Below are 14,608 nucleotides of genomic sequence, written 5' to 3' on the forward strand. Positions count from 1 at the left end.
GATACTAGCTATGGGTCTGTTATATATGGCTTTTATTATGTTAAGGTATGTTCCTTTTATCCCAAGTTTTTTGTTTTTTGCTTTTTGTTTTTTGTTCAGGAAGGGATGTTGAAATTTATCAAATGCTTTTTCATCATCAATAGAAATGATCATATGGTTTTCACCCTTCATCCTGTGGATATGATGTATCACACTGATTGATTTGCATACATTTAACCATCCTTTCATCTTAGGGATAAATCCCACTTGGTTATGATGAATGGTATTTCTAATGTATTGTTAAATTTGGTTTGCTAGTATTTTGTTGAGGATTTTTTTTGCATCAATATTCATCAGACATATTGGCCTGAAGTTTTCTTTTTCTTTCCTTTTTTTTTTTTTTTTTTTCCTGATGTGTCTTTTTCTGCTTTTGGTATCACCTTCCCTCCTTTTCTACTTTTTGGAACAGCTTGAATAGGATTGGTATTAGTTCTTCTTTAAATGTTTGGTAGAAATTCACTGTGAAGCCATTGGGTCCCAGACTTTTCTTTACTACGAGATTTTTATTGTGACTTCAATCTCATTACTTGTTAAAATTGGTCTGTTCAAGTTTTGAATTTTTTTCTCTTTCAATCTTGGTAGATTGCGTATGTCTAGGAATGTGTCCATTTCTTCTAGATTTTCCAATTTATTAGCATATTGTTGCTCACAGTAGCCACTACCGATCCTTTGAATTTCTGCAGTATCAGTTGTAATGTCTCCTTTTTCATCTCTGACTTTATTTATTTGGATTTTATCTATATTTTTCTTAGTTAATCTGGCTAAAGGTTTGTCAATTTTAACTTTTCAAAAAACCAACTTTTTGTTTGATTGATGTTTTGTGTTGTTTTCTTCATTTCAAATTTATTTATTTTTGTTCTGATCTTTATTATTTCTTTTTTTCTACTAATTTTGAGTTTGGTTTGCTCTTGCTTTTCTATTTCTTTAAGATGCATCTTTAGGTTGGTTATTGGAAGTGTTGCATCTTTTTTGATGTAGGCACTTACAGCTATAAACTTCTCTCTTGGCACTGCTTTTGCTCTATCCCAGAGGTTATGATATGTTGTGTTGCCGTTATCATTTGTTTAAAAAAAAATGTTCAATTTCCTTCTTAGTTTCTTCATTGACCCACTGGTCATTCAGAAGCATATTGTTTAATTTTTCTATGTTTGTATAGTTTCCAAAATTCTTCCTGTTATTAATTTCTAGTTTTATATCATTGTGGTCAGAGAAGATGCTTCATTATTACAACATTCTGTGTTTTCCTATGTACTTACTGTCTCCAGTGAGTTTTGTACCTTCACATCCTTTTCTTTCAGATTGAAGAACTCTCTTTAGTATTTCTTGTAAGACCGGTCTGGTATTGATTAAATCCTGCAGCTTTTGTTTGTCTGGGAAAGTCTTTATTTCTTCTTACGTTTGAAGGATATTTTCACTGGATACACTATTCTACAGTAAACTTTTTTTTTTTTTTTTTTTACTTTAGCACTTTAAATATGTCACGCCACTCTCTCCTAGCCTGTTAAGTTTCCACTAAAATGTCTGCTGCCGGACATGTTGGCGATCCATTGTATGTTTTTTGTTTTGTTTTATTTTTTTGTTTTTTGTCGTTTTTGTTTTGTTTCGTTTTGTTTCTGAGATGGAGTCTTGCTCTTTTTGCCCAGGCTGGAGTGCAGTGGTGCAATCTCAGCTCACTGCAACCTCCGCCTCCTGGGCTCAAGCAATTCTTCTGCCTCAGCCTCCCAAGTAGCTGGGATTACAGGCACCCGCCACCACGCCTGGCTAATTTTTGTATTTTTAGTAGAGACAGAGTTTCAACACGTTGGCCAGGCTGGTCTCAAACTCTTAACCTCAGGTGATCTGCCCACGTTGGCCTCCCAACGTGCTGGGATTACAGGTGTGAGTCACCATGCCCAGCCTGTTGTTTATTTTCTCTTGCTGTTTTTAGGATATTTTCTTTATTCTTGACCTTTGGGAATTTGATTATTTAATGCCATGAGGTAGTCTTCTTTGAGCTAAATCTGCTTTGTGCTCTATAACCTAGTTATACTTGGATATTGATATCTTTCTCCAGGTTTGGGAAATTCTTTGTTATTAGCCTTTTGAATAAACTTCCTACTCCTCTTTCTCTACTTCCTCTTTAAGGCAACCCACTCTTAGATTTGCCCTTTTGAGACTATTTTCCAGATCCTGTAGGCATGCTTCATTGTTTTTATTCTTTTTTCTTTCATCTCCTCTGTTTATTTATTTATTTATTTATTTGAGATGGAGTCTCGCTCTGTCACTCAGGCTGGAGTGCTGTGGCCTGATCTCAGCTCACTGCAAGCTCCGCCTCCCGGGTTCACACCATTCTCCTGCCTCAGCCTCACGGGTAGCTGGGACTACAGGCGCCACCACCTCGCCCGGCTAGTTTTTTGTAGTTTTCAGTAGAGACGGGGTTTCACCATGTTAGTCAGGATGGTCTCGATCTCCTGACCTCGTGATCCACCCGTCTCAGCCTCCGAAAGTGCTGGGATTACAGGCTTGAGCCACCGCGCCCGGCCTCCTCTGTTTATTTTCAAATAGCTTATCTTCAAGCTCACTAATTCTTTCTTTTACTTGATCAATTCTGCTATTAAAATACTCGGATGCATTCTCTAGGATGCATATTATGTTATTCTTGCATTGCTATAAAGAAATACCTGAGTCTGGGGAATTTATAAAGAAAAGAAAATTAATTGGTTCACGGTTCTCCAGGCTTTACAGGAATCATGGTACTGGCATATGCTTCTGCAGAGACCTCAGGAAGCAAGCTTACAATCATGGCAGAAGGTAAAATGGGAGCAAGCACTTCACATGGTGAAAGCAGGGGCGAGAGAAAGAGAGAGAGCCTGGGCTAGGAGGTGCCACACACTTTTAAACCAACAGACCTTGTGTGAACTCAGAAGGAGAGCTCACTTATCACCAAGGGGATGTCCCAAGACATTCATGAGGGATTCATCCCCATGATCTAAACACCTCCCACCAGATCCCACCTCCAATACAAGGGATTACAATTCAGCATGAGATTTGGGTAGTGACAAATATCCAACCTATATCAGTATGTCAGTTGCAGTTTTCAACCCTAGAATTCCTGCTTAATGCTTTTTAATGATTTCAATCTGTTTGTTAAGTTGATCTGATAGAATTCTGAATTCCTTCTGTGTTATCTTGAATTTTATTGAGTTTCCTCAAAACAGCTGTTTTGAATTCTCTGTCTGAATGGTCACATATCTCTGTTTCTCCAGGATTGGTCCCTGGTGCCTTATTTAGTTCATTTGGTACAGTCCTGTTTTCCTGTATGGCCTTAATGTTTGTAGATATTTATGTTTGAGCATTGAAGAGTTAGGTGTTTATTGTAGTCTTTGCAGTCTGGGCTTGTTTGTACCCATCCTTCTTGGTAAGGTTTTCTAGGAATTTGAGATGACTTGGGTGTTGTGATCTAAGCCACATTTGCATTAAGAGGCACCCCAATCCTAGGAACACTGTGGTTCATGCAGACTCATAGAGGTACCGCCTTGATGGTTTTGGATAAGATCTAGAAGAATTCTCCCAATGTCCAGGCAGAGACTCGTGTTCTCTTCCCTTACTTTCTCCCAAACAAATGGAGTCTCTCTTTCTCTCTATTCTGAGCTGCCTGGAGCTGGGGGTGAAGTGACATGAGCACCTTTGTGGCCACCATCACTGGGATTGTGCTGGGTAAGACCTAAATCCAGTGCAGCACTGGGTCTTGTCCAAGGCCCACTGTAACCATTACCTGGCTACTGTCTATGTTCACTCAAGGCCTTGAGGCTATATAATCAGCAGGTGGTGGAGCAGAATTGTGTCCCTCCCTTCAGGGTGTCAATTTATCCCAGGTCCTGGGCAGATCGAGAGGTACCATCCAAGAATAGGAACTAAAGTCAAAAACCTTAGAGATCTACCTGGTGTTCTACTGTACTGCAGCTGAGCTAGCACTCAAACCATGAGACACTGTTCTTCTCCCTCTTCCCTCCCCTTTCCACATGCAGAAGAGTATCACGCCATGGCCATCTCCACCATAGGCCCATGGTGGGTACTGCCAGGCTACTGTCAATGTTCCCTTAAGGCCCAAGGGCTCTTCACTCAGCTTGTAGCGAATGCTAACTGGCCTGGGGCTCACCCTTCAGGGAAGTGGGCTCCCCTTTGGCCCAGGGCAGGTCCAGAAATGGTGTCAAAGAGCCAAGGCCTTGAACTGGGGACCCCAAGCACATGCTTGGTGCTCCACCCCGCTGTGGCCGAGCATGTACCTAAGGTGCAAGGGAAAGTCTCCTTTACTTTTTCCTCCATTTTTCTCAAGAAGAAGGTGTCTTTCTCCATAGCCAGCACAGCTGGTAGTGTGCTGAGTCTCACTTGAAGTCAAGAAGTCTCAGAGATTCACCCAAGGCCCATGGCGAACTACCAGGGTATTGCTGCTGGTTATTCAGAGCCTAATGGCTCTTCAAACAGCAAGTGATAGGTCCTGCCAGAACAAGGTCCTTCCCTTCAAGGAAGCAGGTTCCCTTCTGGCCCATGGTATGTCTAAAAATGTCATCTGGGAGCTAGGGCCTCAGGACTCTGCCTGGTACCCTATCCTGCTGTGGCTGAGATGATATCCAAGATGCAGGACTAAGTCCTCTTTGCTCTTTCCTCTCCTCTCCTAAAGTGGAATGTAGGGGTCTTTTTGGAGTCGTGAGCTGTGCAGCCTGGGGTTGAGGAAGGGGTGGCACAAGCACTCCCTTAGCTGCCCAGGCTGATGTCTCAGTAGGTCACATGTCCCCCAAGTCTTCTGGCTCTGAACCCTGTTCAGCACTATGACTTGGCTAGGAATAGCAGTACTTGTGGCATAGACTGCCTCTCAACTTCATTTAGGGCCCCAAAGCACTTTAGCCTGCAGTGACAGGACTTGCCAGAACTGGAGTTCCAACCACTGGGAAGGGCAATTCTCCTCTGGCTAGGGCTGGTTTAAATGCTCCCTCATAGGTGGGCATCAGCTGGGTTCAGCCTGGTTTTACTTTCTGCTGTGACATTGTAGCACTGAGTTCAACACAATATGTCACAATTCCTGTGCTCTCCCTCTCCCAAGTGCACAGATTCTCTCTCTGTGCCACACAGCTGCTGCCATGGGATGAGGGAAGTGTGGTGTCCATAATTCAAAACTATCTTTCTTACCCTTTTCTGTGCCTCTTTCAGCTATGTAAAGTAAAAACCAGGCATTGTGAGTGCTCACATGATTTGGTTATTATGAAAGGGCTTTTTTGTGTAGATAGTTTTAAAATTGGTATCCTTGTAGAAAGGATGATTGGTGGAGCCTTCTATTTGGCCATCTTGTTCCACCCTATCTGTCTAGTTATATCTTCAGGGATGAGCTACCTCAGCCTTTCCCATTCTTTTTTCCCCATCCCTTCATACTGTTATAATTGCTGACTGTACGTTGATTTGTGACAGAAGAAAAATGTAGATAGAAACAGGTGTCATGGAATCCCCTAAGAGCAAAATCACACAGTAGTAAACTGGAAAACCAGGGCCCTGCGTCATGAATAACATTGGAGCCAATAGCAATCTGCAGTGTCTTTTACTGTCTGTGTGTCTGTACATAAAGAACAATCGGGACATCTCTGCATAGTTTCAGCAAGTATTTGAAACAGAGTCACCCTGTACATAAGAAAATAGGACCATGATCCCAGCTGGCAGCCAGTCCCACTAGGGCTCTAAATTAGGACTGAACCCAAGGTAGCGAACTGGGGAGGAAAGGGATAAGGACAGAGATTCAAGAAAAAGAGAACACAGTCAGCCCTCCAAATCCACCAGTTCTGTGTCTATGGATTCAATCAACTGAAGATTGAAAATATTCAGGAAAAAAACAATAAAAAATAACAATACAATAATAAAAATAACACAGATTAAAAACCAATACAATATAGCAACTATTTACATAGCATTTGCATTGTATTAGGCATTACAAAGAGTCTAAAGATAATTTAAACAACATCAGAGGATGTGCCTAGGTTATATGCAAATGCCACACCATTTTACTTTTTTACTAAATTTTTTTATTTGTATATATTTATGGAGTATGAATGTAGTTTTGTCACATAGCTATATTCCATAATAGTGAGGTCTTGGTTTTTAGTGTACCCATTAGAAGAATAACATACACTGTACCCATTAAGTAATTTCTCGTCATCTACCTCCCTCAACTTCCCATCTTTCTGAGTTTCCATTGTCTATTATCACATTCTATGTCCGTGTGCACACATTATTTAGTTCCCACTTATAAGTGAGAACATTCGGCATTTGTCTTTTTGTACACCATTTTATATTGGAGACCTGAGCATCCATGGATTTTGGTATCCACAGAGGTGAGAATGGAGGAATAGGGTGACGGTGCCCTGGAATTAATTCTCCACAGATACGGAGGGACAATTGTACAAATGCCTTGGGTTTTGTCTGCGTGCCATGTCCTCTGCTAGTCCTATCCCATGAGGATGCTGAAAATCTTCACAAACTTCATGAGGTTTCCTGGTTCTCAGTCTTGGATAGCAGAGTCCAGCCATGTCCTTAACAGCTTCCTCTCCATCCAGGAGCACTGGGTTTGGTTCTCCGTCTTCAGCTCTCCTATCCTTCCCTCCTGCTTCAAAGAAAGCTCACTGATACGCTCCTGGGCTTGCTTTTGCTTTTCTTTTTACCTGCAACTTTGAACTTGAATATTTAGATCTATTCTGGTTCCCATTTTCTTAGAGAATAGCCTCAGTTACTCAACCCAGTGACAAGGCAATAGGATACCAAGGCAGTTTAGTAGGTGCAACTAAGTATAAAGAAAAAGAAAAGAAATTAATTCCACATTAGTTAGTCATAATCTAAGCACCTTTTTATATAGTAGAAAAACCTCTGTATAAACAGTCTCGGTTTCTCTTTAACTGGAAACTTCCAGGACATATGGCTAAGAAGAGTGGAGACCAGCTGGAGACCAGCCTTCAGCCATCTATAACTTGATTAGTGTGTATGTGTGTTGGGGGGTGGAACAATATAAGAAGGGAAGTCACAAGAGGAGTAAGAGTTAAGATGATAAACATTTAAAGACCACCAACCAGAATCAGGAACTAGAGTATTGAGATCACTGTTCTGAGCTGATCCTTTCACTGTTTCTGGTCTGGGCTTGGAGACAGCCACTTCGCTTTCAGGGATTGCTGTCAGTGAGTTGTTAAGGACGTGCAGATCTGAGTCCCAACACCAGCCATGCCCTTACTAGTTCATTCATCCACAGGCATCAAGAAAGGCTTCTGCTCCATCAGAGACCTACTGCAGATCATACTGGGGCCTTAGCTGAGATTTGAACTCCAGTTTAGGAGAGTGGAAGGTGAAGTCAGAGCTTCCAAAAGGAAGGAAATAATTTTTATCAAGCTTCAGGTGGATGTCAGTTCATCACATCAGGATACATTATTGTTTCTTAATCCTCAAGAAAATGATTGCTTTTCACATATTTGGACAACAGAGACTTAGCGGTGAGCTCCTTAGGAAATGCAGTAATAAAGAAAAACCTCCTTGCTCTTTTAGCTGGTTTTTAGTCACAGGAAAGCTATTGATTTTTCTATATTAATCCTATAGCTGGGCACTTACTGAACTCGTTTGCTGTGTCTAGTGCTTTCTTTCTCATGTTTAATTGCATCTGACTAGTACTTCCAGAACTACTTTAAAATATAGTGGCAATAGCATTATTACATTGTTCCTGATTTGCTGAAAATGCTTCTATAGTATGTCCCTGTAAATGATTCTAGCTTTGGACTTGAGATATATTTATCAATTTTATAAAGGCTTTTAAAAAGCCAGATTCAGTGATAAACATTGACACATTCCTTTTCTGCATTTATAAAGATGATCACACAGTTCTCTTCCTTTAACTATTTTTTAAATAATTATAGCAATAGATTTCTTAATATCACCTCGTTTATATTACTGAAATAAACCAAACAAGAAGTATTATTTTTAATGTAACGTTGGATACTATTTGCTAATATTTTTATTTGAGATGTTTACATTGTTATTTCTAAGGAGGCCAAGTGTCCAATTTTGGAAGATTTACTGGGAAACCATATTTATAACTTCTTCTTTAGTTATTGCTAGCTTTATAAAAAGGAATCTGGAAGCATTATAAATTTGTGTTCTTGAATAGTTTAAATAACAGGAATTATCTGTTTCTTAAAGAACTGGTAGAGTTTTAATCTGCGAAGTGGCATGAGAAAAAACTATTCTGGCAGGGACATGCAGAGGAAAGAGACTGGAGACAGGAAAACAATCTGAAAGTTATTGTGGGACATGCATGAAATGAATAAGGCCTGATGTAAGGACGAAGCTGTGTGAATGCTGGGATTAGAGGAGTGGTTATGGAAGTGAAAGACACTTCAATAAAAGAAGGAAGAAAATCTGTTAGCTGATAGGATTGCCAGATAAACTACAGAGTTCCAAATATTGCATGAGATGTACACTAAAAAATTGTTTTTTACTTGAAATTCAAATTGAGCTGGTGCTCTGTATCTTTATTTGCTAAATCTGGTACCATATATGAGTGACAGAGAGGGAAGATTGTATGATCCTATGCATATTTTGATAGGTAAATGCCCTTTTTCTTAGGCAATTACAGTGATTGTGTAACTGAAAAAATTACCGTTTTGAATAATGAGAAATAAGCAGTGATGGAAAGAATGACCTTTAGTGTTCATGCATGATTTGTTTTATGAGGTTAGAATTTTATGCCTGTTTTCTTTTAGAACAGAAACAATGGTAAGGCCTTTTATGACATCATTGTGTTTATTTAAGAAAAAGTTCCTTCCTTTATTCCTGTCTTTATCTACTGAGGTAGTGAAAGGATGGAAGTAAGTAAAACATACTAACATAATTTAAAGAAGTTGGGATAATTTTTTTGAGTGGTTTTGGTTACACAGGGGAAGGATTTCTTCATGGAAGGGATATTTAATACTAAAATGTTTAAGTCACTGGTCCTCCTAACTTTGTGGCTCTTTGAAGAATGATAGAAATGTGAATGAATGATACATTCTATATTCTTTTTTTTTTTTAAATATAGTATGGAATGCTTCACAAATTTGCATGTCATTCCTGCACAGGAGTCATGCTAATATTCTCTGCATCATTCCAATTTTAGTATATGTGCTGCCAAAGTGAACACCACTCTATATTCTTGACTGGAGTCAGAGCATATTTTTTCAAAGATTAAAGATATGTTTTGAGCCACAGCTTATTTTTATAATGCTGATTAACTTTTAAAATAATTTATTTTATATTAAAAGGGGAAAATTATGAAATATTCTGTATAGTACAACTGTAAATTTCTGAAATAAGGATGTGTCTGTAAAAGAAATATTTTATACTTATTAGTAGCAGCATTTCATTGGTGAGTTGAAACTATTTACTCACAACTTCTAATTGATCTTTTATTTACCTGTAACTTCTTTGTTACTCCTATCCAAGATAGAAATGTAAAGACTGAAATATGTTTTTGATATTCAGCCTAAGTTTGTTAAATATTTAGTCCAGCTGGGCATGGGAGCTCATGCCTGCAATTCCAACACTTTGGGAGGCTAAGCGGGCGGATTGCCTGAACCCAGGAGTTCAAGACTAGCCTGGGCAACATGGCAAAACCATGTCTCTACAAACAATAATAAAATTAGCCAAACATGGTGGTGCATTCCTGTAGGCCCAGCTTCCTGGGAGGCTGAGGTGGGAAGATGGCTTGAGCCCGGGAGGTCGAGGCTGCAGTGAGCCATGATGGCACCACCACACTCCAGCCTGGGCAACAGAGTGAGAACTCTCTTTCTCTCTCTCCTCTCTCTTGCACTCTCTCTCTCTCTCTCTCTATATATATATATATATATATATATATGAACACACACACACATATATATACACACACACACAAATATTATATATATGTGTGTATATATATAAAATATTTAGTCCTTTCAGAATTTCATACTTAACTGAGTCACTGAAATCACTGAGCTCAAACAATTTCCATGTACTTTTTATTAACCTTTCAAGTTTCATCCAGAGAAGACTAAAAGAAGTGCTATCCATTTAATCTGGAAATCAATTAAATTTCCAAACCATTTAGAAAATAAAATCCTACACAACAAATAGATGTCTAGAGACTCTAACTTGACAAGAAAAGAGAGACAGCAACAGAGACCAGAGATGACACTACTCTTCATTAAAACACATGAATTTTGCACTAAGGGACACAAACTGCCCTCCTAGATTACCTCTAGCATCCTATGATCATTTTCAATTTGTTCTGACCACTAATGGTCAGCAGAGCATTCTGAATGGAATCTCCTACCTCCTTCCTAGAAGCTTCCTGACTCTCCTCTTTACCATAAGAGTCAGTACCAAGGACCAAAGATTTCATAAAGTAAAAGAAGTCTTTGGAATCATCCAAGATGCAGCAGCTACCTGCTGTATGTGCTGAATCCACCCCTTAACAGCAAACCAAACTAGATGCTCTCAGACTATTGGGTACATGAGAAGGAAGGGTACAGATCCACAGTCTGGGTAGAAACTGTTTCTTTTCCAGCAGTTATTCTTCTGTCTAGAGGCCTCCTTCAACAGCTCAGAGCCCAGAGAGTTCCCCTGGGTAAAGTTCTGAAAAGTCTCAGGAAGGAAGGAAGAAATACCCAGTATGCTAGTATTGTATTACAGAAGTGAAGGATGATGAAGAAAACTATTATTCATTCTCAAGCACTCTTCCTTGAACCCTGGAATGAGAAAGACATTTCCTGTTCTGTTAGAGGTTGGAGTGTCATTTAATTGTGAAATGGAAATGATTATTGCAGTGGAAATAATAGACTCAACCAGCAAAGAATATTCTAGTTAGCCCAACGGAAATATTACTTATTCACAGTTCTGCCCTTGCATTTTAAGGAACAGATTTATTAATCCTGTTTTATCAGAACTGTATTGACAGTGAAAATGTAACATGTGACCCTGGAGCCAAGAGACTGACTTTCTTCTTTAATAAACATGAGAACTTAAAATGCAACCAAGTGCTGACCTTCAAAATAATTCCCTCTGAAAGAAGCCATGCACTTTTGTTGTCATTGCTTTAAAAACATTGGGAATTGCTTTCAGAACCTGTTCCAAAGTTGTACAAGCAAAACAAACAAAACAACAACCAAAACAAATTAGTATCCTGCCTATATAGATTTAGCTCACAGAACAACTATAAAAATTTTTAATCTGGATCTTCCATTTAAAGAGAATGTTACAATAATATTCACATTAAACAGATAAAAGGGAAAGTACTTTGGAGAAAGCTGTGCTGGTTGATGTCCAGACTCCTACCAAAATGCTTTCCCCTCAAGCTCTACCAAGGTCCATTAGAAATTTGCTTGGAAGCCAATCTCAGAGCCAGTGCTTTGTATGACTATTGCTGTTGATTTTAAAATGTTACTTAAGAGAGAGAAAGCTCTACCAAAATGCAATGTTCACAAACTTGTGTGTGCAAGCTTTTCACACACTCAAGTGTGCAAAAGCATCATTTCTTTCTTTTAAGAATCTACTTTAATGAGCAAGAAATGTAACTTTTGAACTAATTCAACCTAATTTCTATTTTGAGGCTATCACTCCCCTGGGGCAGCAAAAATCTAGTTCCCATAAAGTTTGGGTTCTTCCCTTTCAGCAGGTTTGTGTTTAAAGTCCAGTGCAAAAAGCGGAGGGGAGCAAAGATACTGGTTGGTGGTGGACATGTAGTCCTAGAGTAATAAGTCACACAGGTGTGGGTCATTGGCCCTTGGAGATGGCTGCTGAAAGTCCCTCATTCCTGTCTGGTGGCCCCTTCAACTCCAAAACCTCTCTCAACTATTTTCTCTGTAGGTTTAGGCACAGGACCTCTGTAAGGTTGTCCAGGCCCTAATCCACCTTGACACAATCTGCATTCACTTCCTCTCTGGACTCTTAGCTGTCATCATTTCCTCTCCTTCTCTCCTCTCACCACTGAGGTTGGGGAGAGTTTTTCTCTAATCTGGAGAAAATCCTTCTTTTTGTTATTCTTGTTTGCTTCAGAGGCTTCTAGAATAATGGGCTCAGGTTTTTATAAAAACACAAAAACCGGGAAACCGTGCTACAAACCTTCACTGAAGCACAGATATCTGCTTGAATAACAGGAAGGCAGAGAGTGATATACAGAGAAAAGCAACAATAATATAAGTTAATAGCTCAAAAATACTATTTCACATACAGCTAAGGTAGAAGAAAGGGTGCAAAATTATGTATGTGTTGTTAACATCAGTGTGGGGACATCTAATTAAGTAGCACAGCCCTTGGATCAGGCCTGGCGAATTATTACTGTGCCATCATAAAAGGAAAGGGTTTTTCATTTGTGAAACCTCAAGTGCCCTGTTCTTCCATACGCCACCGTGCAAGGAGATTACTAGGACAAGTAAAGAGGTTGCAGAGTAGGATGGAGAGCCTAGTTGAGCCTGGAGCTCATTAATGTGGAAATAAAGCCTCTGAGCACCCTGTCACCAGGATGTCTACAGTGGCCGCAATAACAGGCACAGCAGCAGCAGGGGCTGGGAGCTCGTTGAAGCAGCGGAGAAAATTGATCCAGGGCTGAAGAGTGACAAATGGATGTGAATTAAAATGACAAGTCCAGGAAATTGAAGGGGCTATTGAGAGGGACATTATCCACAAGTCCAGACTGAGTCAAGATTAAAGAAAGATATGAAGTACCTGATAGTCTGGGAGAGTAGGCCGGCTTGTTAATTTAATGAGAGAATATATTGGGGAAAGGTGTTCAGACATAAAGAGATAAGTTGAAGTATTCTTCCTTATAGAGTAACTGTGGCATCTAAGGCCTTCGGTAATATAAATTAAGAGAGACTATTGGCAAGTAAATTCTTTCTACTGTCAGTATAACATCCTTCCCTGCTACAGGAGTGAGGTCAACTCCCAATCCCAGCTGCCTCAGAAAGGGGTTATCATAAATACCCTATTAAATCTATCCTTGTCAGTTCCACTGCCAAGAATTCTGTCCCCACTATAGCCACACAAATGATTGAGTGAGGTGAGAATGGGAAGAGTGAACGGAATATTATCAGGAAACACTAAATAATTTAGTTATTGCTACAACCTTTACCCTTTATCCTTGGTGTATAGGAATTAGGGTCTCTGATCCGTTCTTTTTAGGGAATAACTATCATACATTTTTATCTTCTGTATAGCCCATGACCATATAGAGACTCTGGTCACTTGGCCATATGTAAGTTACTGGATATTTTCTATGTAGTTACTATAATAGCTAATATTTATATGGGACTAACTGTATGGCAGAGTCTTTTCTAAGTGTTTTCCACACATTAACCTATGTAATCCTCACACCAACTCCCTGAGGTGCATTCTACCATAATCTCAACATCACTGATGAAAAAGCTGATGCACTTTGAGGTTAGCTAACTTATCTAACATTGCATAGGTAGTAAATGGGAGTTGTGGGATTTGAAAAATAAGGAGGCAGACAGACGGGCAGGCAAACAGACAGGCAGGCGAGAAGTATGACTCCAGAATCCACACACTGAACCACTTAACCCTTGCTACCTATGTACTTGACTATCAGAAGGGATATAACTAACTCCAAAGCCTGAGGTATGTCTATATAACAGACATATCCAAGTCCTTTACCTGGTAAGTAAAGAAACAAAGGAATGCCTTAAGCAGATGATTGGCCAATCAAAACTATCCAGCTTTAAATGCCAGCCAACAGGAGAGGGAGCAAAGTTAGAAAGGCTTTCCCGCTCAGAGTTCACTGCCAAAACTATTTTAATAGCAGTCTCCCACACAATAATATTCCACCTCAAATCATAACTCAAAAGTGCTAAAAACATATTCTTTAACCAAGATGTTAGAGATTTCTCCAGAAATAGTTTTATGTGGCTAGGTTAGTGTGAAAAGGTTTGGCTAAGCCAGATGCTGTAAGTAGATATCTGTAGAGCTGGGCAGAGTCATTTGCATGGGAAGAGGGTAGGTGCTACAAGGCGGTGCATGTAGTAAGTGCCTAGTAGCCAGTGCTTTATGCAAACACGAGTAGCCTTGGTTTTTTAAAGGAAGCCTTGGCTTCCCTTAAAAATGGTTTAGAACTCTTAGAGAAGGGGACCAGGAAGAAGAGCAAGAAGAAGAAAATGTGGGCAAGTTTAGCACCAAATTGGAACCTGAGAAGGACTTAAAAAAATAAGAGAGGCCGGGCGCGGTGACTCACGCCTGTAATCACAGCACTTTGGGGGGCGGAGGCGGGTGGATCACGAGGTCAGGAGATCGAGACCATCCTGGCCAACACTGTGAAACCCCGTCTCTACTACAAATACAAAAATTAGCTGGGCGTGGTGGTGGGTGCCTGTAGTCCCAGCTACTGGGGAGGCTGAGGCAGGAGAAGGGCACGAACCCGGGAGGTGGAGTTTGCAGTGAGCTGAGATCGCGCCACTGCACTCCAGCCTGGGCGACAGAGCGAGACTCCATCTCAAAAATAAATAAATAAATAAATAAATAAATAAATAAATAAATAAATAAA

General features: G+C 39.9%; 1 non-coding gene across 1 annotated transcript; it reads right to left on the reverse strand.

Moving 5' to 3' along the window:
* Positions 1 to 9,110: 9,110 nt before the first annotated feature.
* LOC111536544 lies at positions 9,111 to 9,217 on the reverse strand. Its single transcript, XR_002729769.1, has one exon. It is a non-coding gene; the product is annotated as a U6 spliceosomal RNA (small nuclear RNA).
* Positions 9,218 to 14,608: the final 5,391 nt, after the last annotated feature.

Source organism: Piliocolobus tephrosceles, chromosome 12 (genome assembly GCF_002776525.5).
Source record: "Piliocolobus tephrosceles isolate RC106 chromosome 12, ASM277652v3, whole genome shotgun sequence".
NCBI lineage: Eukaryota > Metazoa > Chordata > Mammalia > Primates > Cercopithecidae > Piliocolobus > Piliocolobus tephrosceles.